General features: G+C 40.8%; 1 long non-coding RNA gene across 2 annotated transcripts; it reads right to left on the reverse strand.

Annotated features, from left to right (window-relative positions):
• Positions 1–2,737: 2,737 nt before the first annotated feature.
• Positions 2,738–5,695, reverse strand: LOC104855228. 2 transcript variants are annotated; one of them, XR_778350.1, is made up of 4 exons: positions 5,579–5,695; positions 4,851–5,320; positions 3,196–3,299; positions 2,738–2,780 (listed from the first exon to the last, which is right to left on the reverse strand). It is a non-coding gene; the product is annotated as an uncharacterized LOC104855228 (long non-coding RNA). The 2 variants fall into 2 exon arrangements; XR_778349.1 differs by lacking the exon at positions 2,738–2,780 and having other exon boundaries at positions 2,863–3,299.
• Positions 5,696–13,214: the final 7,519 nt, after the last annotated feature.

The following is a 13,214-nucleotide window of genomic DNA, read 5'->3' on the forward strand; positions in this document are numbered from 1 at the left end:
GAATTCCCTGGGGCCAGCTGCCGATCCCACTGGGCCAGCTGTGAACAACTCTCTCAGCGAAAGTGAGAGTCATCAGCAGCTTCTTCCCAGTGGAAACTGAAGACTGCCATCAGAACCCTTTGTATGTTGATTCACTTTGTTGATTTTTTTCCCTACTTGTCCACAGTCACTGTAGATGTAAGCATGCGAACATGTTCCATCCATAAAGTGAGAAAATTAAAATATAAGGACTTCTGAATGATATACATCTCATCTGACTTTTCAGAGTCAAACTTCCGGTCTCCACCAAAAAACTGGCTTGGTAAAAAAAAAAAAAACATTTGAACATCTTCTCATTAAACTTGGTTTTATTCTGAATGTGCTTCCTAGTGAGCTGTATATCCTGATGAGTGGACGGGCCTCATCACCATGCAGTTTAGCTGAGAGGCTGCAGGTTACAGCTTCTAGGGCAGAGTTGGGTTTGAGGTTGGGGTGCTGGCTGTGTGCATGGCAAGCCGTGTGGTCCTGACAGGAGTCCCTAACCCCACAATTCTGCTTCCTCGACTGAAAGTACATATAGCCCATACTCTTTATGTCTTGACAGGTTCACTTAAAGGATTTACAAAGATATGCAAAGACATATTTACAAGGATATGCAAAGACAACAAGCACATCGTAGTCAACTCATGTTTTATTTTTGAAATGACTATTAGGAGTTTCTTGTTTTTAATAGCTATCTTAAGATCTTGAGTTTCATTTGTAGTTATTTTTTATTCAACTTACAAATATTGGAGTGCAGAGTCTTTTTCCCAGATAAAAGTGGCAAAATGTAAACAAGACTGGCTCAGTGCAAGCCACAGAAACATTTCAAACTGAGTGTCTCTTTGCTAGTGTTTGCCTTGTCACCTTCCCTGATAAGACTCTTTTTTGCACACACAGAATAGCTCATTGATTTATATCAGTAGCTTTTCTGCTATTTATTACTGCATAAATGCTATTTGATGCCTAAGACTTAAGATAAATTATTCACAAACTTCTATCTTGAACCAGGAAAATTCCTTTTCTACTCCTAATTTTTTTTTAAAAAATGTATTCCAGATGTACTCAGAATTGTGAAATCAGGCATGCCTTTGTAAATATTCACAAACTTCTATCTTGAACCAGGAAAATTCCTTTTCTACTCCTAATTTTTTTTTAAAAAAATGTATTCCAGATGTACTCAGAATTGTGAAATCAGGCATGCCTTTGTAACTGAAATGGTTCACCTACATGATTTTTTCAGTAATATGTGTATATTATTTGGCTATTGTCTCTTAAGAGTCTATCATTATCCATAATCCCAGATAAAAGAAAATGCTCCCTAGAGGAAAAAGATGTGCTTTTTGTCAATGATTTTTTAAATATCTGTATTTCTTTCCCATGATTGCCATTACAAATTGCCACAAACAGAGTGACACAAAACAACAGAAAATTTTTCTCTCACAGTTCTGAAGCTAGAAGTCTGAACTCCATGCCATAGGCTGGTTTCCCACAGGGACTTGCAGGAGGATCTGCCCTTTGCTGCAACCTCACTTCTGGTGGTTGCTGGCAATTTCTGAGGTCCCTCAGCTCGAGGACACATTGCTATAATCCCTGTCCCCATCTTCAATGGCATTCTCCCCTGTGCATCTCTGTGGCTGTATACAAATCCCCCTTCCTTATGGAAAAACCAGTTATCAGATCAGTGCCTGAAATGATCTTGTCTTAATGAGCTACAAGTATAAACGTCTTATTTCCAAATGAAGTCAAGAGTAGGTACGGGCTTAGGACATGGATGCATGCTTTGGAGTGATACAGTGCAGCCCACAATACCCCATGTCCTAAATAAAAAATAGACCCCAAATTCAGACTCTTCCATTAAATTCAATTTTCATCTTGGGTACAAAAGAAAGGTGAATTTGTGTGTGTGTGTGTGTGTGTGTGTGTGTGTGTGTATGAATGAGGTAACAGAAAAGTGAGATGGCAACTCATTCTTATCTCATTGTCTTCTAATGGTTTTGTTTTGTTTTTTTTTCTCTTCAACCCAGCTTGTGAGCCACAACACCCCGAAGGAGGATGGAGAGCACGTAATCCCCAGGAGGTAGAGTCTACAGTACCTTCCTTCAAGAAGTAGATACACGAAGAAAGAGATATCTACATCCCCCAACCCCCAAAAAAATATGGGAATAAGTGCCGCTCAGGGCGAAGGAAGGCAGGAAGATCAAGTGTGGCTAAACCTAGCTGAGAAAGGGGACGCAACGAAACCACCGAACATTTGCAGAACCATCAGGGGTTTGCAGAACCATCCCCAAAGCCCTGACATGGATTCCTTTCTAGAACTTGAGCAGGGTTTTGATAGGACCTGGACAGGATGCCAATGTAGGAAACGTAAAAAAAGGACCGTGGCCATTAAACGTTATCATGTCTCTTCATGGTGGCCCACCCTGTGCAGGAGAGTGAACCTTTTTATCTTCACTCCCTTTTTCCTACTGTTACTTGGTCCAAACTCACTCTGCATAGCTGGCTTTTTCCTGTGCTTAATACATGTGAAACTTTGGAACCTTTCAAAAAGGCGAATCTCTTTTTAAGAAAATGGCTTTGTCTCTTGAGATAAATATTTTATAATAATATTTAATAAAATAGACAAAATTTATAGATCGAAAAATAGCACCAATCACATTTTATGAAAACATAAGGAGGAGTAAAAAAACCTCCATTCTCTTAGTCTGAGGACAATAGATGCCTGGATTATGCTGTGATCCTCACTTGTTGGTGACGGTTTTCTATACCAGGGAGAAAATTCCAAAATTGAGATTATAGTTTTAACCACATTCTAATTTTAGGCATTTGCTTTTATTTCTTCCTTGGCAAAAATTACTACAAGAGCCATACTAGGTAACACAACTAGTAACTTTACACCAGCTTCTTGGTTTCCTGTGCACATTGCTAACACAAAGCTGGAGCTGTCAAATCCTCGAGCAACTCAAACTCTACACAGTGAAGCACAGCAGAAGCAGGTGAAGTAAGAGAGAAAGGACAGCCTTCCACTCAGAGCTGAGTTCAAATCTCTGCTCATCCTTTCATCTGCTCACGTCATCCTGAGCACACAGTGAACACATTTTAATCTCCACGTTACAGTATTGTCAAAGAGAAATTAAACAGCAAGCAATACAGGTGCATTTGGTGCATACCAGTTACCTAGCTAATGCCTTCCAAAGGTTTCTATGTCTCAACCATTCCAAGACTGTTTGTATTTGCTTCTGTCGATGAGAATCTTACTCTCAGTGTTCTTTGAAAGTCACCTATAAATCAAGAGAATACATAATGTAATTTTGCCTCTAAAAGCATCTTATTTTATTTAATCAACATAGTTGAAGAAATGAATTTTATTGCAAATAATGAAAGCATCACATTAATTTTGTACAAAAATAGGGTAGCAAAGTAATAATACATAGCCATAACCAGAAGAGAGTCACAGAATCAATCCGTGAGTTCCATATCACAAATGAACCAAAATTTCATAAAAGATATTTGCAGACAAACAAATATCTTCTCTCAGGCTGGTCCTTTCCCGGTTTACATTAGAAGCAAAGTGGGGCGATTCCTCATCTGTGTTCTCACTACTTCATCTTTCCTTCCTCCAAATCGCCATTCCTAAAACAGTCTTAAGGAATTGAGGAGAGCTGACTGAGTCCCTCAGTAATCATTTTGATTTCATCATCGCCACTACTTGGGTCAAATCACAAGTCCTGCTCACAAATGTTATTCACCAGCCAGAACGGCCCCAAGTTTGAGCCAGCTCCAGACCTAGTCTAAGTAGTCACCTTCTCAGAAGACTGGCATCCTTCCCCTCTCAGATATTCTATGTACTGTGCTCTGTGACAACTGGCACAATACAGTAAATGGAATTTACCATAAAAATAAAAGCCTTTCAATAACATCATGCAAAACCAGACTGCCAAAGTGAAAATATGTAGTCATAAGCATGCCACTAACACCACTGCCCCCAAAAGACAATGAAAATCACATTTCTCCATCCTTGAAAACTGCTTATGACTCTTACAGACCTTTCTGTATGGTATGTGTGTGACTTTTGCCTTCTGACATTTTGTAAGTATGTAATACCAGCATCAGCTTCCTGGAGAGCTATGTATCAAGAATGCATCTCTTGGGCTGTGGATTGAGCTCAGCGGTTCCACTGCCTGCCTCAAAAGTACAAGATACCAAGTTCGATCCCCGGTGCCAAAACAAAAAACAAAACAGAAGAATGTATCTCTTATGGGGCTGTTGGGTTGTTCACATGCACAAGTAAATACTGGCTGCCTTCCCTAAAAGAAGCTTATACTCTAGTACACTCAAATTATTTTAAACAGTGAAGCAGCAGAAACATTATATTTATTTGTAAGTAGCATGTTCCCTGGAACTGAAATCTCTATAAACAGAAAAAACAAAGGAACACACTATTCCCCATCCTGTGGTCATAAACCTGTGCATCATCCTTCTTTTGGAACTGCCAGCCCCTCGTGTTTGAGAAGAGCTGGCTGTTTTGTGCCCAGCTCCATTCATTTTCTTGACATCCTGTGATTCTGGACCAGTTCCCCAGCCACTATTCTCCCCTGTCACAGAGGCGCTGCCAGGGCAGCTCGTTCAGCAGCCAACCTCGCAGTGAACTGTAGCCCAGCAGCTCCAGATGGGAGATGGGTGCACAGCTCCTCCAAGAGTGCCCTCTGGGGTGTGTCATCAATCAACCTTGTGACTTCCTACCAAAAACAGCACTCTCAGTGCCCAGCTGCTTTCACAGGGAGGATGTCACCACTAAATGTCTCAGCACTCAAGAAACCTTCCACACTTACCGTTTATGCTCTACTTTATATGATGATGACCAGTAACATAACATTCCTCTTCTCCTTCCTCCTCTTGTTCCTCCTCCTCCTCCTCTTCTTCTTTGGTATAACAGATAGTGGTACTACATACACTTTCCTCTTGGAAAAAAATTCTCTTGTTTGCTTATTTCTTCCATAAATCACAATACATAAAACCAAATACTAGGGAACTTTACAATGCCGGCTGGTCTGTGAAATTATTTTTGTGGTTTGTGTCCATTTCCTATTAAAGACAGTGGTATTACCTTCCAGCTGGTGATATGCAGTACTGGCAAGAGGCTCATTTTTTCTCTGCAGGTATCAGAAGGAAGGAGGTCCTTCTATGAGCCAAGATCAAAACTGAGACTGGGCAATGGGCACTCTGCAGCTCATGAGTCTGGATAACCACACACTGCAGGAAAAGTGTCCTTTTAATGGCTGCCCGGGGTGATTCCTTTCTCCTGTGATGTGGGCAGAAGGGTTATATTTAGATACCACTGTGGTGCAAAAGATGCCATCAGTAAAAATAATAAACTCCATTTATAATTATGGCTTTTATTATAAACATTTCCAGCTCAAGTGTGGTACTGGCATCTATTTAATTACATTATTTAGATCGAGCTGATAAAATTCATTTTCTGGGGAAAAAAGAACATAAAATTTAAGAACAGTATCTTCCCCCCAAAACTGTGTGTAGCTTTCCCCCTTTCTGTGACTACCTTTTCCAAAATGCCTTGAGTGTTCCTAAGTTGCAGAAGTAGGGAGCTCTCCAGAACTATGCAAATTATCCTTTCCTGGTTCAGTAAACTGACTTCATTTTTTCAGTTTGATGAGAAAAATCAGTCCACCTACAAACTTAAAAATCAGCTTTTTAATTTTAACATATATATGCTTAAGCTGCTTCTTCTACCTAATTTCTGCCTCAAAAATGCAAGGAAATTCTAGGACAATTTAGATAACAAATAGAATAAGCAATGTCATTAAATCTCTATGATTTGGTGCCATTACTAGGAAAGATTCCCCATAGGATTTAGAGCATACAAAATTGGGGTGGTATTGAATAGTAATAAGAGAGCCAAAAATAGGCAGGCATGGTGGCACACACCTGTAAGCCCAGCACTCAGGAGGCTGAGGCAGGAAGATCGCTGTGAGTTCAAGACCAGCCTGGGCTACATAGTGAGTTCCAGGTCAATCTTAACTACACAATGAAGCCCTGTCTCAAAAAAAATCAGAGATCAGCTCCTAATGACACAGATGGTATTTGGGAACTGCCATGGCAGCTTCTTTATTTTACGTGAGAGGAAACTGACCACCAGAGACACGAAACCACTGGCCACATAGATGCTCACTAAACAGATCTAAGAGTTTGTATTATTTTAAGTTGTACCTTACAGCTGACAGCTATAAGAAAACAGTGTGGAAAACATTTGGGAAAATACATTCTTCCAACACAGTAGAGAGTGCAGTTTTTTCCCATCTATAAGCAACTATTGAGCAACTACAGAAAGAAGTATATTCAGTTAATTATGTGGCTTATAAAAACATGACAGAAGCCTTTGCCTCACTGGGAAGACAAGCCTACCCTATAAATCTAATACAAGACGGATTACAAGCACTTGTGTTATGTGAAAGTTAAATCTTACTACTTAATATCTCCACCTCAGGGCTACAACCCTTTTGATAAGGGTTATGTTAAAAGAAAGTTTGGAAATCTCCAAACCTCTCCTATATACAAACCACCTAGACTTTAGTCAATTAAATATACCACAAGATATCCAAGTTCATCAGCAGTTTTCATCATACTCTCCATCATTCCATACCTAAACAATCTGTACGTAAAGTAAAAAGTTTAATAACCATCTTTAAATTAAAAAAAAACATTTGATAGATTCTCGGTGGTTGTTTGATAAATTTTAAGCCTTTGGTTTATGTACAGAAGACACCTTGTCCTAAAATTTGATCCCTAAAGAAAGTTATATATTTTTTATTAAAAAAAAATACTTCAACCAATAGCTATGTTCCCTGGGGCATAAACCTTCCACCCTGACAAACTGTACACTGAAGTGATGTGTGTGGGAGTCATTTTGCCACTTTCAAAAGGCACAAGGACATGTTTCCTGCAGTACACACTGCCACCTGGATGTCTCCTGATTCAGAGCACAGATTCTCTGAAAAATTGATGTAAAAGCAAAGTGTGATAGAGCTCGAAAGTCTGACTGAGAAAATCAGGTTCAATATCCTCTGTTTATGAAAATTGACATACAGAATCTCATTTTATCCTCACCCAGGTCCTGTGAGATGTCAGACAAGTATTAGAGTTCCTGCCTCAAAGAGGGAAAAACAGAACTCTGACCCAGTTTCTGAAAGACGGCGGGGAAACAGAGGCTCAGTGATAGGCCTCCTGCTTGCCACAACTATCTCCTCTCCACCGAAAGGTGCATTAAACAAAAAGCACACCTCATTGGTCATAACCTTTTCAGTCTGATAAGAACCGAGGAGTCTGTCTCTGCCAGACGGTACATGATTATATCAACCCAGCAAGAAAGTAATGTGCATTTTCTGTCCAGGGAGGATGGTTTAATGGTGGTAAGAAGCCAAGACGGTATGAAGGAATTGCTAATTGTGAAGTACAGCCAATAAATGCATTAGGTAAGAGTGAAGATGAGAGTTGGACCCCAACATGAACTTGAAGTACAGCTTCGCGTGAGAATCAATTGATACTTCCCGTGAGCACGGGGAAACGGAAATGGTTTGACCTCTTCATTTAAGGGGGTAGGGAACAGGGCTAAAGTCGGACGCAGTTCTAGAGACAGACGTGCTGCCTAGAAGCCCGACTGCTCTTGGGTCATTAGCTGCTGAAGTACTACAGACACCAGAGAAAGTAGAGCAGGAACAGAAGGTAAATTACGGAAGTGGTGCCTGCATTTGCTAAGCAGCTAGGATAGCCCGACCACCCGTAAAGCACTAACCTGACATCTGTGAGCTTTGACTCACAGGGGCCTTCAGAAGAGAAAGAGTGGAGAACACAGGGGCCCTTTGGTGGGAATGGAGGCGTTTGTTCAGATAAAAACAAATGCGCATCATGGCTGGTCTGCGTGCCAGCTTCCACTGAAAGTCAGGAAGAAGACATGAACACTTAAAGCTCAACACTCACAGGGATCAAATTTGACTCTTCCCTACAATACCAGCAAGCTGCGCTCTTTTGAGAAAGGTGCCCTGGTGCCTGAACTACACTCGGTGTTTAATTTGGGCCTCTAGTAAATAGCGAGTTGAGTGTCCTTTGTACAATGAATGAACGTGTTGGGCCATCGTGGCCAGACTAGAGAGGGATAAAGGGTAAAAACTGTCACTTTCCTCAGCTGGCAAAGGGAGTCAGTGAGGGTTTCTATCCAGGCGGCCCCCAAAGCCTCACTCGCTCACGGTAGGGATCTGGGGAGGTGATGCGATGCTGGAGGTGAATCCTGGTTACAGGAGGTGAGCCTTGACATCGCTCTCCCCCCCCTTTCCTCCTTGCCTCCTTCCCTAACACTGTGCCATGAGCTTCCTCTTCTCCTCTGCCGTGCCCTTGTAGCTAGCTGACTATGATCTCTAGACCTCTGCATGCTATGAGCCAGAATAAACCTTTTCTCCGTTCACTGGAGGATACCCAGTATTCTGTTCCAGCAATGCAGGGAGAAACCAAGACAGATCATTATTTTCCCCACTAATGATTTTTCACTACACTGGTTTATAGATATGGCCAACCCAAGTTTCACTTTAACCATCATGAAGATACTGGCCAAGGGCCACCTGGCACTAATATGTAGTAAGTACTTTTTACATGTATGTAATATGTCTCAATAAAATAAGAAGTAAAGTCACTTCTTTGATGTAGGCACTGTGATAGTTGACTGCTGTGTCAACTTCAGTGGAAATGCCTACTAGATTGGCTCAGCATAACTCTTGTGTGTGGAAGACCCACCCCAGGGAAGGCGAACTCCAGAGTGGAATGAAGGGAAATGAAGAAGGAAGGCTGCTTCTGTTTCTTCGGAAGAGCTCCAGTCTTCACCTTTATCTTGGACACCATCTCCTGGCTTCCAGCGCAAACCCATCAGCTTCCTGGTACGGATGCAAAGGGGACCCTGCACTGAGCTCCAGGCCTTCAACTGTTTCCTTCGGTCTCCAGTGCATACACAGCTCTTGTGTACTCTTCCATACCTGACTCTATGGGTGGCCACTGGAAGCCAGTCATGTAAATTCTTATATATTTGTATATCTTGCATTAAATCTGTTTCTCTAGAAAACTCTGATTGATATGGGTGCTAATGTTCCAAAAAGACTTCATTTTTAATGAGAACACATTTATTGTGGTAAACATACCAATGTTCTGAGTAAGAATTTATTAGCCTAGTCCCATTCATATTCTATATGAATAATCGGCACATATATGTAAAATCCTAACTATGTTATACTTTCTCAAAGAGAGGTTTTTATTAGTGCCAAGATGTCTCTCTCTTGCTTATTTCCTAAACATTTTGCAAAATTGAGACGTTTACAGAAACAAACATCAAGACATGTGGCAATATAACTATTTTATAAATTTTTTGCCACATTGGCATAAAAATGGACAGTACAGTGATATAATTCTTTGAATTCTACTAGTTATAAATGTACAAAGTAAGCCAAAGTAGAATGTCAAATTACAAGTGAATGGATTAGTAATGATTATCATACTAAATGCCATCACTCCACAGAGAAAAGGTTTTGTAGCTTTTTATAAGCTCATGCAATTAAAAACATAAAATTGATAAAGTGGATTTAATTCATGGTTCTTCTATTTCAGTGTATTTTTCTGAGAGTTGCATTGATAGGCCTTAGAAATGCTGCTCCAAAGTGCTCTGAACTGAAGTAAACTAGAAGGCTTTACTAAAAAATTTATTTCCCACCTTTTCCTGCCCTCCCATCTCCTCCAAAGAAAATCTTAGCAGAATTCCTATTATCTAAGATGAGTCACTTTTCCAAAGCATGCCATAAAACTTGGAAATATCACTGCCTGACTTCCCCTCTTCTTTGAAAACCCCCTGCCCCATACATGGGAGAAAGGGATTCTATACAGAGAGGCCAGCTGGGAAGACAGGCCTTGTTGGACAACTGCTCCCATTACCATGGCTCCTACCTTTACATCCAATCACTTTTCTGAATGGCTTTCCATTCTTCATAGAATCTCAGCATAAAAAAGAATTTCCTTCATTTCTGAAGTTTCATTGTCACATAACACTTAGCTAAGGGGATGTGCTGTGCTTTTTCTCTTGTTAGCCTGTCTGTTGTTATAGTAGCATCAGCAATAACTCTTTTCATGGTGAGGAACAGTGTCACCCCTTCCCACCCTTACATCGTCAGGATCGGTTCATGGGAGGACACATGGTTCTTCCACAGAAACCAACTGAAAAAGCTGTCCTTGGTACAAAAATTACTTATTTAGGCTTTATGTGGACTTATTCATATTTTATTTTTCTTGTCTCTTTAATGGGCATAAATAAACAGAAATTTCACAAGCTATTGGTGCAGAAAGGCTGTGTTTTTCATTCTAGATGAGATTTTTACACCATTTGCTTTCCTGCTGCAATTACACTCCAAATACTACATTTTGGACCATATATTGCATACCTATATGTTCAGCTTTGACCAAGCCTCTAGGACAATCTGACTCCAAAGCAGGAATAATTCAATCACTTGTGAAAGCAATATTTGAATCCACAGCTAATCCTTCCCGCTGGTCCAGCCTAATGTTTCAGTGGCCGGAAGTACTTGCCTCAAGCCCTTCTGTCAGACAGGTCTCTCCGCACCTTCTCCTTGGCTGCACATCTCTCCAGCTCTTCCCTCTTCCCCTCCCTGCTCTGTCCTGACTCTGTAGTTTGTATCTCAGCCATAGTCCTTGTGCCACTCTTTCTCTCTTTCCCACATGTAACCCTGGAGATGCACTTCTCTCAGCCTTCTACAAGTCTCCTGTACGTCCTACCGTTCCGTACACTCATCTGTGCTCTATGTTGTCCCAAGGGTCCCTCTGGTGGCCATCCTGGCCTTCTCAGGGTTAGTTTCAGAACTATGTGCTACCTAGGGCAACTAAGTCTTGATGTGTTTCCCTGGACTATGCACTGCATCCTTACCTCTTTCTGAAACGCACCTCCACCAGGAGGCCGTGGAGCAGAAGCCAGTGAGGAATTCTTCTTTCTAGCCCTTATTTTTTGAACTTCAGCAATTCCTCCTCTCAGCTTGGCTGATCAAACTAAGCCATCCAATTCTCTCAAAGTTTAACTTCACATCCAGCCTTCTGTTACTTTGGCTGCCCATTTACATCCTTCGCCAATCTTCTTATGCTTCACTGAGTTTTAGGAACCAGACTTGTGCATAAAATACGGAGGCAGATACCCCACCTCTTCATGGGGGATGAAGTTCCCCAGGAAGAATATGCACTTATTTCTAGGAGTCACATAATATATCACTTAAGTCAACTGTATATAATGACTCTTTTATATACAGTTTATTTATTGGAGCTGTCAAGAATTTCAGATATTTTATACGCAGGAGCACATCATTCATCTGACAAGTATCTCCTAGTTGCAGTACATCAACCATGTATTACATTTACTCCTCACAGTTCCAGAAACTAGAAAGTCCAAGATCAAATACCACAGATCCCACATCTGATGAGGGCTCTTTTCCTTGTTTGCAGATATGTCTTCCCTTGAATGAGACAGGAAGAGCTCCAGTCTACAAATCATATTCACAGGACTTCTCCCTTCATGGTCTGATTACTTCCAAAGACCTCACTTCCAAATACCATCACACTGGAGATTACAGTTCAGTGCATGAATAGGGAGGGGCAGCAAAAACACTCAGTCCAGGGCCGGGGATTTAGCTCAGTGGTTCTGCCACCTGCCTCGCAAGTGCAAGGACCCAAGTTTGATCCCTGGTACAAAAAAAAAAAAACCACAAAAACACTCAGTCCACAGTGGTGCTACAAGAAAGAAGAAAAAAGTAGAACAGTGCAACATGACTAGGATGGCTGGAAGATGAAGAAGTAACACATTAATGGAATCCGCTAGGCTGATTATGAAATACATATATCATAAATACAGGTGCACCCGTATATAATACACATATGAAGAAAGGAGACATATTAAGAAAGGAGACAAAACAAGTCACCTGCACCTGAGAAGTGTCTTTGGTAAAGATTCCCTGCTCCATTTTCACCCATACCTACAGGAAGCTAGAAAACGTTTTAGTTAAGATGAACGCTACTCACTGGCAGAGAGGTTCTTTCAGTGAAAAAAAGAAAGGAAAAGGAAATATTGTATATGCCACTAGTGATTTCTTTTTTTTTTTTTTTTGGTTTTTGGTTTTTGGTTTTTGAGACAGGGTCTCACTATGTAGTTGAGACTGATCTAGAACTCACTCTGCTCACTATGTAGCCCAGGCTGGTCTCAAGCTCACAGCAATCCTCCTGCCTCAGCGTCCTGAGTGCTGTGATTACAGGAGTGTGCCACCACACCTGGCTACTAATTATTTCTGCCACTGTCATTTTAATGTGACATCATATTTAGTCTTAGACTTCTGTCTCCATAAGACTCTTACACTAATAGTATAAACTTCAGTATCAAGTATTTGGGTTTTTTTCCTCCAATTATTGCCTTATACAAAGACACTAAGTAGTCCTTTTTTCCACTCATGTGGTCAGATGAATTCTTGTTGAAGTTAATCCCACTCCTCTGGCACCTCTTCCTAGCCTTACCTAATTGCTTAACTATGACAAATATTTGAGCTGTCTGAACATTTCCTTTAATAAAAAAGAAGAAAACTGTCCTCTTATCTATTAAACTTCTAACTAACTTGGAAAGATAAATACTACTATAAATTGTCAAATTTTCCATAAATTTGAATAAAATGTTTGTTAAATGAGGGGAAAGATTCGAGTTCAGAAGCTGCCAATTATCTGGGCCTTGTAATTGAGGCTTTCTTAGGTGGGAATCACACATCTCTCAGCCCTCCCGCAGCAGCAACACTTTTGGATGTCCTTATTAAGTGTTATATTGTTAATTTCAACGTATTATTTAGGTGTCATTATGTTATGGATTTAGTGTCAGTGTGCTACGGACTTTTATATGCTCAGGAGAAGAAAATACTTTTATCTAGATGTCATGGACAACTTTCCCTCCTCCCTTTTCAGAGAGCTAGACACATAAATAAAAACACAGGAATGGAGATGGAAATGATAAGGTGGAGACTGGAACAGAGACACACATCCTGAAGGCACTGCCCTCTGCCAGGCTGCTGGTGAAGGAAGCGCATAGAGGCTGTCATCATTCAGAACCGACA

The sequence above is a fragment of the Fukomys damarensis genome, unplaced genomic scaffold, assembly GCF_012274545.1.
Source record: "Fukomys damarensis isolate Sample0158 unplaced genomic scaffold, DMR_v1.0_HiC HiC_scaffold_14, whole genome shotgun sequence".
NCBI lineage: Eukaryota > Metazoa > Chordata > Mammalia > Rodentia > Bathyergidae > Fukomys > Fukomys damarensis.